General features: G+C 41.5%; 1 protein-coding gene across 1 annotated transcript in view; it reads left to right on the forward strand.

Moving 5' to 3' along the window:
• Nucleotides 1–2,610: 2,610 nt before the first annotated feature.
• PHF3 (PHD finger protein 3) overlaps nt 2,611–12,353 on the forward strand; it is a 76,518-nt gene continuing 66,775 nt past the window's right edge. Inside the window, 1 exon segment of the mRNA XM_067565523.1 lies at nt 2,611–3,424. The gene's annotated coding sequence lies outside the window, so the exon portion shown is untranslated.

Raw genomic sequence — 12,353 nt, forward strand, 5'->3', positions numbered from 1 at the left:
TAATAAGCATTATAAAATAGCTAAATATAAATGTACATATCTAGAAACAAAGAATGTAGGCCATACTTACAGAATGGGTAACTCTATCCTGGGAAGCAGTGACTCTGAAAAGGATTTGGGGGTCATGGTGGAAAATCAACTGAGCAAGAGTTCCCAATGTGACATTGTGGCCAAAGGATCCTGGAATGTATAAACTGGGGAATCTGAAATAGGAGTTGAGAGGTTATTTTACCTCTGTATTTGGCATTGCTGGAATACTGTGTTTAGTTCTGGTGCCCATAATTCAAGAAGGAGGTTGACAAATCAGAGAGCTCAGTGATGGGCCATGAGTATGATTAAAGGGTTAAAAAGAGTCTTATTGTGAATGACTCTAAGAACTCAATCTATTTAGCTTTCCAAAGAGAAGGCTAAGGGGTGACTTGATTACAGTCCATAAGTATGTATGAGGGGAACAAATATTTAATAATGGGCATTTTTAACAGTGAGAGTAATTAACTGTTAGAACAATTTACCAAAGGTCATGGTGGATTTTCCATCGGTGACACTTTTAAATCAAGATTAGATGTTTTTCTAAAAGAAAACCCAATTATTTGGGGGAAGTTCTATGATCTGGGCTATACTGGAGGTCAGACTAAATGATCGCAATAGTCCCTTCTGGCCTTTGAATCTATTAATATGATATTTTTAATGAGATTTCAAGTCCATCTGATGAAGGTAACTGACATAATAGACTTTGCTAAGGCATTGGAGTTAGTACAGCACGATGTTACTACTAAAAAACTTGGAACTACAGAAAAAAACAATACAGTATCTATTCCATGGTTCAAAACTGATAGATCTGAGTCATTCTAAATGAAAAGATCCATCAAAAGGATGGATTTCTAGTGAGGTTTCTAGTGAGGTTCTGCCAGGGTGTATGGGTTTGTTTGTTTTTTTTGACCCTATGATATTCAACATCTTTATTACTGATTGGAAAGAATATTGTTATGATGGCGTATGGGTGAAATCTCATCTGCCCTGCATTCAGGATAAATGTCAGAAGCGGATGAGCTCCTTCTTGAAGTAAGGAGCCACTACCCAAACTACAGGCCACATGCAAGGCTGGTCAGAAACTGAGCTATGTGGGTGTAGCAGTTTTGATGGAGGGTTGTCTATCTAACCAGAAGCAGCCAAAGTACAGAGAAGGCAGCCAGAAAGCCAAGGAGACTTCCCTCCAGTCATTTCTGTGACTCAGGTTTATGGAGGAAAGATAGAATCCTATAGAAATTCAGGGAATCTGTTATTTTCTAGACTTCACATCTCAAAACTTTTAACAATGAAGCAACAGACAAGACTCATATTGGACCAGACAAACTCAGAGCAACTCCTCCTCTGGCAGATGACTGTTTGCTGGTGGCTTAAATGATTCACAAATGAGCTCTTCTGTAGTTTAAAAGGCAGAACGTTTTTTGCTACTAGTTTTACTTACCACATTAAGACGTTATTGATTTGAATAACTTGTCTCTAGAGAAGATTAACATGGGGAGAAGAATGTGTGTGGGCTACAACAAAAGTGTAAATGTCCTGCTGAAACTACAACTGTGATACGGATGTTAATCATGTACACTCCTGTGTTGGCCACTCTTGTGACTTGTATCACAAGTCTTATGGTACTTGGTGTTTTTCCTGCTTAAATACCCAGCTCCTAGTGTGATGTGATCATGTGAGAATCTCAGCTTTTAGTTATAAAAGTAAAGCATATTTCTAGCCCATATGGTGTCAGAAAAAAACTTGGGGAACATGAATCCGAAGGACTCGATCACTAGAAAGCAGCAAACCTCAAAATTACTTTAAAAATTTCATGATTTTGGTCACTTGGGTTTGATAACATGGTTCCGTGAATACACAGAATGTGAAAGTCTGTACCGGCAGAATTACACTTTGGCAGGTACTTTTAATTGCCAAATAGTTATTTGTAAAATAGCTTTTCAAATGAATCAGAGTTTAAAATCTCCTGTACTAAATATGAATCTGTTTACCAAATCACTGTCATGCCTTTCTTTTTGACGGTGTAAGACAACTGATTAATACTTAAATCCAGGTTTTAAAGAGGCCCTCAATTTGACTGCATAATGTTGTCTCAGCTATAGTAAAACATGAGGCCCTTTCTACATAAGAGAAGTTTGCACAAGTGTCATTATCTTAATGTCAGTGTACAACTTGGCCCAGTATCACTTCTTACAAACACCAGTCTGTTGTGAGCAGCTGCAATTGCTAAATCCCAGGTGCTTCCAAGCCACCTGGGTCCGGTAGAGGCTAGTCAGTGTCAGGTCTATAGGGCACATGGCTCAGCCCTTTTGTTTTATGCCTTTGTGGGGATGCTGCTGCTGTAGAATGCAATCTGTGTCTGAGATCTCCTGCACCTCCTGTACACACATAGCCCAGAGCTCCCCCCAGGCTGTGGACACTCTGAGATGTCTAGTTTAACCCCTTTGGGGCTAACATGGCAGCAAAGCAGGAGCCACAGGCTTAGGGAAGGAGTTTCTGAACCCCAGTGGCTTTATTTTTAAAGCACTGAAATGTTCAAAGCTCTTTGCAAACAACAGGCCTGAGCTACGGCCGCCCCGAAACGGAGTTTGCACCTGCTGCGGTTGATAATCAGGGTTCCCAGGGAGGGCAAGGTCTCGAACCACGGCACGTGCTCAGTGCATGCGCAATCACCGCCGCCGCCCGGGGCAAAGCTACCCCTTCCCCCGCTTGTTGGAGAGGGCGGCTGGGTGGGTGGGTCTCCTCTGGGCTGGGTGGACATCAGGCCCTCACCAGCGCTGCCTGGCCCTCGCCCCGGTGGGCTCCCGCGCGGAAGCCCGGGGCCGGCTTCGCTGCTCAGGCGGGGCCCTCCCCCAGCTTCAGCCGTAGCGCGGCGGGAGCTGGGCCCAGGGGCCGCCTCTGGCCCGCCCAGCAGGGATGGGGAAGCGGAAGGTAACGTAGAAAGCTACACGCCGCCCGGCCGAGGCAGGTCAGTCCCCCCCTCTGCCCTCGCGCTCCGTTGGAAGCGGATCGGACCCACAGGCCCTAAGCGCAGCCTGCCCGGCCCGAGCCACTGCCCCACCCACCTGGAGGCTGTTACGCATGCGCCCTATACACGGCTGCCCTGGACGAGTAAACACAGCGGTCACGTGCGCTGGCCTGCGCGCCTCCGCTTGCCTCACGCGCACGTTGCGTGGCCGGGGCCCGGGCGCGTACACGGGCACGCGGCTGTGAGCGCTAGCCAGGCCGGGCGGGACCACCTGAGGGCTGGGGCTGACGGGGGGGGACCTGAGCGCCTCCCCCCCCCCACCAGGGAGCGAGCCAGCCGCGCGCGCCGCCACCACCTCCTGCGCGGCCGCCGCCGTCGTCCTCCTCCCCCACAGCTGGGCCGCTGGGCAGCGCTGGGCGGCGGAGCAGGGTGAGTTACCGCCGTCGGACACAGGGGCGAGGGGCCGCGCGTCGGACCCTCTCCGCGGTCACCCTCCGGGCCGGCTGGGCCCGAAGCAGTGGCGAGAAGTCGGCGTGGCCTGGCGCACGGGGCTCTTCGGTGGCTGCCAGGAGCCTGTCTCCCTACGGCGTGAGGCCTCCGCTCTGCCACGCCGCTGGCACGGGCCGGGGTAAACCCTGGGCACCGAGTTAGAGTCGCCTCCACCCCTCCTTCTTTGGAGGCGGCCCCAGGATCTGCTGCCCGCCCCTACAAGGACCAAGAGCCACCGTCGCCTCTCGGCCTTGACTAGCCTCTCTTCCCCTCCCTGGGCTGGGCCCGCTACCCTCACCCATCCCCCGCCGGGCCTGGTCCTGACCTGGGCCTGTTATCCTCCCCTCTTTTCCCAGGCCACCTCCTAATCTGGGACTCCTAGATCCTGCCCCAACACCCATTGTTTTCCCCTCGTCCCTCAGTACACACCCACACACCACTCCGCTGACCAGCATCCCCCCCATACACACACCACGTATACTGACCTGGGTCCCTTCTCTAGCACCTGCTCCTACACCCTCACTCATCCAGATCCTGCCTCATTTATCTCTTGATCATTTATCCCAGAGGATTGGACCTTCTGCAGCCCCCCTCATTCCCCACCGTGCCTGCTCAACCACTCCTTGATATTCCATCCCCCCAAAACAACCATGCTCAGTGACTCAAACCATACTATCTGCTCCTGACCTCCATTGCTCTGATTTTTTTCTTCCCACCACACTTCTAAACCTGGCATCAAAACAAACAAAAAAACCTCTGCATTAAGCAGTTTTGTACAGTACTTCTTGTGTGGGCTACAGGTAAAGAAGAGATGATGGAAAATGACCACCTCTCCTCCCCAAGTGACCAAAGATGTCAAAATTTAATACCCAATATGCAATATGGTAGATATTTCCAAAGTAGTAGATGTACCATGCATCCTTCCCCACTGTCTGCAGCATGAAAGAGACTGAGGACAATGGAGTGGGGGGATATGGAAGAGGAGGTGCTCTGTTTGTGGGTAATTCAAGAAGTGTTCTGCAGAATAAAAGCTGCAGAGGGTCAACGCATAATGCAATATTTATACATTAAAACTGTATAATTATACTTAAACAATACAATTCTATTACATAATTAAGCATTTTATGTATGGGATTATTTTAAATGCTGGGTTTTAGATTTCTTGGAATAATTATTAAACTACTCAATAAATGGATGAGGATGCTATGTTTTACATTTACCCATAATGAAAGTATTCTTCAGCTGTCCTTTATTTTGAACCCGTTTATTTTCTTGATTAGCTTTTACTCTATTTTCTGTACATATAACTTTAGATTCATTCTGATTGTGCAGTCAAAAACCCCTCTGTTTTTTAGCAATCATTATCATTTAGATTGGAAAAAACCTGGATGACTGTGCCTCTGTGAGCTGTAGTATATTGCCTAGTCCATTAACTTCCAGAGATAATGAGTAGTTGCAAGGTTAACATGTGTAGCCATATCAGTGCTTGTATGATATGGGATAGGTTTAATACAGCACAGTCACTCGCTGGCCTGTAACTGGTTGAATTACTTCTCAAAATAATCTTAAGTGAAAATGTGTGGCGAAAACTTTAGTTAAAGCCTAGATCTATTATATGCAATACATTCCCTTCATTTCCTAATATTTTAATTCAAAATAACATTGTAACTCGCTTTACCACATAGACTGAAGACTGAATCAGACTGTAAATAAAGGGTAAACTGTGGCACTGTCCAGTTGGGTGCCACACGCGCTAAAATTCCTGTTTTTACTTGAAATATGTAATGATCTGAAAACTAATAAAATATTACATTTACAAACTATACTTAATCAAGGTGTGACAGACACAAGTGAGGAAAGGAATACGTGCAGAAGATACAAAACATGTATTAACTTGCATTGGTGCATCTGGGGAAAAATGATTTTATGTATGTGGGAAAAGTTTTGGAAAGCATAAAACATTGTGTTGTAATGCACAGTGGTTTGGATATGAGCTTGCATTGTGATCTGACTACAAAATTAATAAAAAAAATTGGATGGCGTGTAGAAGAGGCGTGAGATAATACCCCTGTTCGTATTGCACTAGTGAAACATCATCATAGTGGGAGAGTTACTTAAGAGCTTTTGAAAATCCCACTAGACTGCATCTTCAGGTGACTAAATACTTTTAAAAATCTGGCTAAGTATAGTTCAGAGCAACCCTTCATCAGAATGATATCGACAAGTTGAAAGCAATTTCTGAACAAAAATTATGGGGCTAAATAGATTGACCTACTAAATAACACTAAATATATACAGTTTGACACTGAGTAATATTTAGTATTTACAGTATAAATAGTTTTTATTTTAAATACTTTATAGCAAGTTTTTGAGAATTAATCTGTGTAAAAACCAAGAAGGAGAGAGTAGCTGTTTCGCATGGTCAAGGTGTATATGATATGAGTAATATGGTAACAATTAATATAGAAAACTTTAAAATGGATGTTTGGGAAACCTCTAATAGTGAGCTCTAATGCTTACTATAGATTAGTCTCCCAGGAAAATTTGAGGAAACCTGTTGATAGAGTGAAGGACAAGATGACTTATTAGGTCCTGACTATTTTCAATTTTTGTGGGGTATATTTATTGATATATATTAAAGCATTGTAACAAAAGATACTCTCCAAGGCTATCTTTGTGTGAATAATAAAGTGGATAGTCATTTGCACTTTGAAACAGAACTTGTACTGTATCCAGCTGAGTCTTTTGATTGGAGGATAGTTGTACCTTTTTTGCAGCAAAAAGAGAGAGAAGCATATTTTGTTGAGTAGAGAATGGGTGGTAGCAGGGTCTAGTCTGTTCAAGGAGGAAAATAGCTGGTGGGATCTTATATGTGGTTGTGAAAGATTTCAGGTCTCTGAGTAACATCTTTCTTCATTCTGTCTTCCTTTCCAACCCCTTGATATGATTTAAAACATTGTCATCTCCCTTCTGACTGAGATGTTTAGATAGTGCTGGTTTATTAACATAATCATGATGACTGGATCTTTTTATTAGAGAAATACCCTAAAATACCTTGTTGACTGCTTAGGTGGTTCCTTTTAAGCACCAAGGAAGCTAGCGCTAAGAGGCCTGCTGACCATCAGTGATGAAAGTCTGAATGCTCCAAGTAGTCATAGAAAGAATTCTACCCACTTTAATTAATTTAAATTTACTTAGTTATGGAGTTAAGGTCAGAAGGAACACTAGATCACCTAGTCTGATCTCCTGTATATCACAGGTCAACAATGCCACCCAGCCCCATACATTAAACCCAGCACCTGCATACTACATCCAGCAACCAAAATTAAACCGAAGTATTACAGCCCATAGGAGACTAGACTGCTGTGTGCCACAGGAAGACCAGGAGGGACCAAGGTGCACCAATGCCCAATGCATGTCAGTGAGTAAGTGAGAGATGCCGGGTAATCCTGGTGAGTGACCTGCACCACTTGCTGCAGAAGAAGGCATCCCTCCAGAATCACAGTGAATCTGATGTAGGGGGTTTTCCTGGGGAAAAATTCCTTACCGACCCAACATGTGATGATTAGTTATTCTCTGAGCAGGTGAGCAAGAACCAGCCAGCCAAGTAATTGAGAGAGAACGGTTGGTGCCCACCTTAGAGCCTGGCCCACTCCATCCACTGCTCAGGCTCCATTTCTGATGCTTCAGAGGAAGGAGACAAAACAAACAAACAAAACCAGAATTCACTGGGGAAGGAACTCCTTCCTCACCCAGCAGTTGGATGGCTGAAGCATGAACTTTTTAGGAACATAAGACTGGAAGTGAACCCCTGGGGCTGCTGAGCACTGCCCCTTATCAATTGCACTCAATTAGTTTTAAGAAAGAACTGGACCAATTTAAGCTATTGGGAAGCTGTTCCAGAACCTCTGACTTGTCAGACTGTTGACATTTCAACAACTCTGTGATTAGCAGGTGCTTCATGTAGACTCATTTAGAAAGAACTTTAAGGTAAGGGGAAGATAAGAGCAGGTTAGGAGAACCAGAAAATAACGTGATGAAGTGTAAAGTTATAGTATGGTCAGTTTCACGAAGCTGAAAACAGTTATGAGTCAAATTAGCATGGAAGAATTTAATCAGAAAAAATGTGAATAGTAATTGGAAATCATTTAAGAACATGTTACTAAATGCTCAAAAAGCCACAATTGAGGAAGAAGGTGCTGCACGCTGGTTACAAAACCAACCTTGTTTAGAGAAAAAAATGAAGGTAGCTATAAAAGAATAATAAATAATAGTTGATGGTATTGAATATACATTAGGTATTAAGAGTAGAAAATTGATGAGTGAAGCAAAGGGACACAAGGAGAAATCTATGGCCAGCAGAATTAAGGACAATAAGAAGGAGCTTTTCAAATATATTAGGAACACAAAGCATCCTTAAAATGGTATTGGTCCAGTATTAGATGGAAATGGTAGAATTATAATGCAGAAAAGGCGGAAGTGCTCAATAAATATTTCAGTTCTGTATTTGAGGAAAAAACAGAAAATATAGTCTCTCATACTCTTTCCATTCCACTGTATCTCTGGAAGATGCTAAACAGAAGTTACTGAAGTTAGACATTAGTTAGGCTTAGGAGAATGCTGGACCATTAATGTTGATTTTCGATAAGTCTTGGAGCATGGGGGAAATTCTAGGAGAGTGGAAGAAAACTAATATGCCAGTTTTTAAAAAGGGAAAATGTGGTGACTAAGGTAATTATAGGCCTTCCAGCCTGACACCAATCCCAGACAACATAATGGACCAGCTAATACAGTACTCAAGTAAGAAAGAATTAAAGGAAGGTAATGTAATTGATGGAAATCAACGTGGGTTTATGGAAGATAGATCCTGTCAAACTACTTGATATCTTTTTATGTTGAGATTACAAGTTTGATTGATAAAGGTAATAGTCTTGATGTAATGTACTTAGACTTCTGTAAGGTGTTTGACTTGGTACTGCATGACATTTTGATTAAAAAACCCTGGAACGATATGAAATTAGTGTGGCACCCATTAAATGGATTAAAAGTGGCTAACTGATCTCAAAACATAACTGTAAACAGGGAATTGTCATTGAGTGGGTGTTTCTAGGGAGTTGTTCTTGGCCTTTTACTGTTTAACCTCTTTATCAATCACCTGGAAGAACACATAAAATCATTACTGATAAAATTTGCAGATGAGACAAAAACGGGGTGTGTGATAAATAATGAAGGGGACAGGTCATTGATTCAGAGTGATCTGGATCACTTGGTAACATGGGCACAAGCAAACAATGTGTTTTAATATGGCTAAATGTAAATGTATGAATGTACGCAGTACTTACAGGATGGGGAAGCATCTATCCTGGGAAGAAGTGACTGGGAAAGATTTTAATGTTGTGTTGGACAGTCAGTTGAACATGAGCTCCTGGTTTGATACTGTGGCCAAAAGAACTAATGTGATCCTGGGATGAATAAACTGGGGAATCTTGAGTAAGAGAAGAGAGGTTATTTTACCTCTGTAATTTGGCACTGGTGCAACTGTTGCTGGAATACTGGGTCTAGTTCTAGTGGTGATAATTTGAGAAGGATGTTGATTAATTGGAGAGGTTTCAGAGAAGAGCCATGAGACTGATTAAAGGGTTAGAAAGCATGCCTTACAGTGTTAGATTTAAGGAGCTCAATATATTTAGCTTACCAAAGAGAAGATTAAAGGGTGACTTGATTATATTCTGTAAGTACGTAAATGGGGAACAAATATTTAATAATGGGCTTTTCAGTCTAGCAGAGAAAGGTATAACACAATCCAGTGGCTGGAAGTAGAAAATAGACAAATTTAAACTGGAAATAAGGCATACGTTCACAAAGTGAGAGCAATTAACTGTTGAAACAATTTACTAAGGGTCATTGTGGATTCACGGACCATGTTTAAATCAAGACTGGATGTTTTTCTAAAAGATACGCTTTATCTAGGAATTTTTTGGGGGAAATTCTATGGTCTGTTTTATACAGTGCTTCAGGCTAGATGATCACAATTGTCCCTTCTGGCCTTGGGATCTGTGAATGAAAGTAAGGGACTGGGCAAATTTTTCCAGTATAGTGTGGCCAGTATGCCTTAGACCTGATCTACAACTGTACTGATATGGGTGATACTCTTTTGAGTAGAGACTGCTACTAGGCACATTTTTGATGACTTTGTGATTGGAATAAAATTGAAAAGGCTCTGGAAAGAGACCAAATTCAGCCATGCGTCCATCTTGTTTTATATCTTAATTTTTTTTTAAAAAAAGGATACTGCCAAGGTAGCTTTTATAACTCCAAATATTTTTTTCTCTGTGATGTGTATTGGTTGTTCTTGATTATTGGCCTTGAGGCAGAGTGGTCCAGTAGATAAGGCATATAGGTCTGGGAGTCATGAGACCTGGGTTCTATTATCGGCTGTGTCACAAGCATGCTGTGTGACCTTGAGCAAGTCACTTCACATCTCTCTGTTTCCCTTCCCAGCCTTTGTCTCTTGTCTGTTTAGATTCTGAACTCTGTGGGTCACAGACTCTTGGTGTGTGTCAGCACAGTGCCTGATACAAGGAGGCTTTATCTCAGTTTGGGCATCTAAGCACTACTGTAATACAATTAAATAATAATAGCTTCTGGCATTAAAATACAAACCCATAATAACTTGAATCAGAGGAGGTGACAAACCTCTTATCTTTTTTGTTTCTTTTAATTATAAAAAAGTACAGGTGGTTGTAAAACTTAACTTACTTCTACTGAGAGTTTCCTCTCTCTAGTGAATTTCCTTGGTGGATATGGTGTAGGCAGAGTTTCCCAGGATGTCAGTAATCTGTGGTGGTTCTGGACATTTATAATACGGGGAGGGGAGGTAAACTACATTTAATATGATGATTGCTCCTTTCACTTAGGCTGTTTAAAGCAGTGGTTCTCAACCTTTCTAGACTACTGTACCCCTTTCAGGAGTCTGATTTGTCTTGTGTACTCCCCAAACTTGACCTCACTTAAAAATTACATGCTTACAAAATCAGACCTAATATTACGAAAATATCACAGCAGACTATCATTGAAAAATTCTTTACTTTATCATTTTTACCATATAATTATAAAATAAATCAATTGGAATATAAATATTATACTTACATTTCAGTGTACAGTATATAGAGCAGCATAAACAAATTATCTGAATTAAATTTTAGTTTGTACTGACTTCACTAGTGCTTTTTATGTAGCCTGCTGTAAACTTAGACAAATATCTAGATGAGTTGATGTACCCCCTGGAAGACCTCTGCGTACCCCCAGGAGTACATGTACCCCGGTTGAGAACCACTGATTTCAGGTACAGTATTTAGCATAAGATTAAAAAGGATTTTTCTGTTATTTGAAGGTAGCTAATTTCATACCAGTTAAGGTGGAGCTTTCCTCTGTTGCCTCCCAGTCAGTGACATTTTATCAATAGCAGGGCTGTGTGTCATTTGATAAAATGTTCTGGTCTTTATTGTGGAGTCTACCCATAGGGTCCAACTCATTCCCCATGGTTATTATGAACAAAAGTCTTTTAAAACTTTAGTCATTGACCAGTGTCAAAGCCAACAAAGTCATTGTTGAAGATGTCGCATCGTTTAGTGCTTGAGACTTAGGCCCTGACCCCCTCCCTCCCACTACCCCATGAAGTGACTTGTGGGATTGGGCCTTAATACATTCATATACTCTATAAAATATGCACACTTGTTCCAGGGGACCTCATTAACCCTTCAGAAAAATAAGTACAGTGAACAGAACTAATTACATCTTATCCTTAATATGTTAGGCTTCCACAGCAGCAGAAGACAATTGATTGGCTCAGCTAATACCATTGTCAACATTTAACATTCTTATTATCAGTTAGGTAAGGCGTATTTTAGACTGGTACATTCCGTTTTCCTTGGGTTTAGGTTTAGATTCTGTCAGATTCCATTATTCATAGCCTGAGTTAAATTTGTTAAACTTTAAATTAAAAAAAGTCAACTTGAGTCTCTCTCTCCGTCAGATGGCTTTAAATGTTTGATGGTATGAAACTTGGCCAATATAAATTGGTAATATAAAATTAGTGTTATGAACTAATATATACAGAGCAGTACCACGTTGAGGGAAAAAAAGATTTTAAGAAAAGGAAATTATAATTAACATCAACTAAGAAAAATATGAAACCTGACTCTTACATAATAAGTTAACAGTGGGTCGAGGGGAGACCCTTTAAAAAAATAACAAGAGTCCTGTAGCACCTTAAAGACTAACAAATTTCTGCGGGCATAAGGTTTTGTGGGCTGCAACCCACTTCGTCAGTTGTTTTTGCTGTATACAGACTAACAAGGCTACCCGTCTGGAACTTTTCACTTTAAAAAAAATAAAAGCTTACACTTAAAGGAAACTAAAGAATAAATTAAAAAGGGTCAAATGTATCCAAAGAAAATCCAGAATATGTAAATGGAAGGCATAATTAAAGATAAATAATGTAATTTGAGGAGGACTGTTCTAATCTGTAATGTTCCTTGCAAACAAACAAATAAATTTAACAAGAGTTTGTGTGGACACCACCTTCCTCCAATTCCCCATCTCCCCCCATCTGATATTATACATTTTTTCCCTCCTGCAAGGCTGGTTTGAAGGAGGAGAAATTTAATTGATATCTGAATTCCTTTCTCTCGAAAATCATAATCACTGTGGACTACTTTTAATATAATCCTGGAAAAACCTACACTTTATTAGGAAAAAGTGGTGGATACTGTGCAATATGAATCTCTGCCACACTGAATAATACCGTAACAATATTTTAGCATGCATTCTTTGGGATTCAGAGACATCAATTATGCTTATTTAGTGG

This window comes from Emydura macquarii, unplaced genomic scaffold (assembly GCF_026122565.2).
Source record: "Emydura macquarii macquarii isolate MOO-44397 ecotype Brisbane River unplaced genomic scaffold, CSIRO-AGI_Emac_v2 contig_2680, whole genome shotgun sequence".
NCBI classification, from domain to species: domain Eukaryota; kingdom Metazoa; phylum Chordata; order Testudines; family Chelidae; genus Emydura; species Emydura macquarii.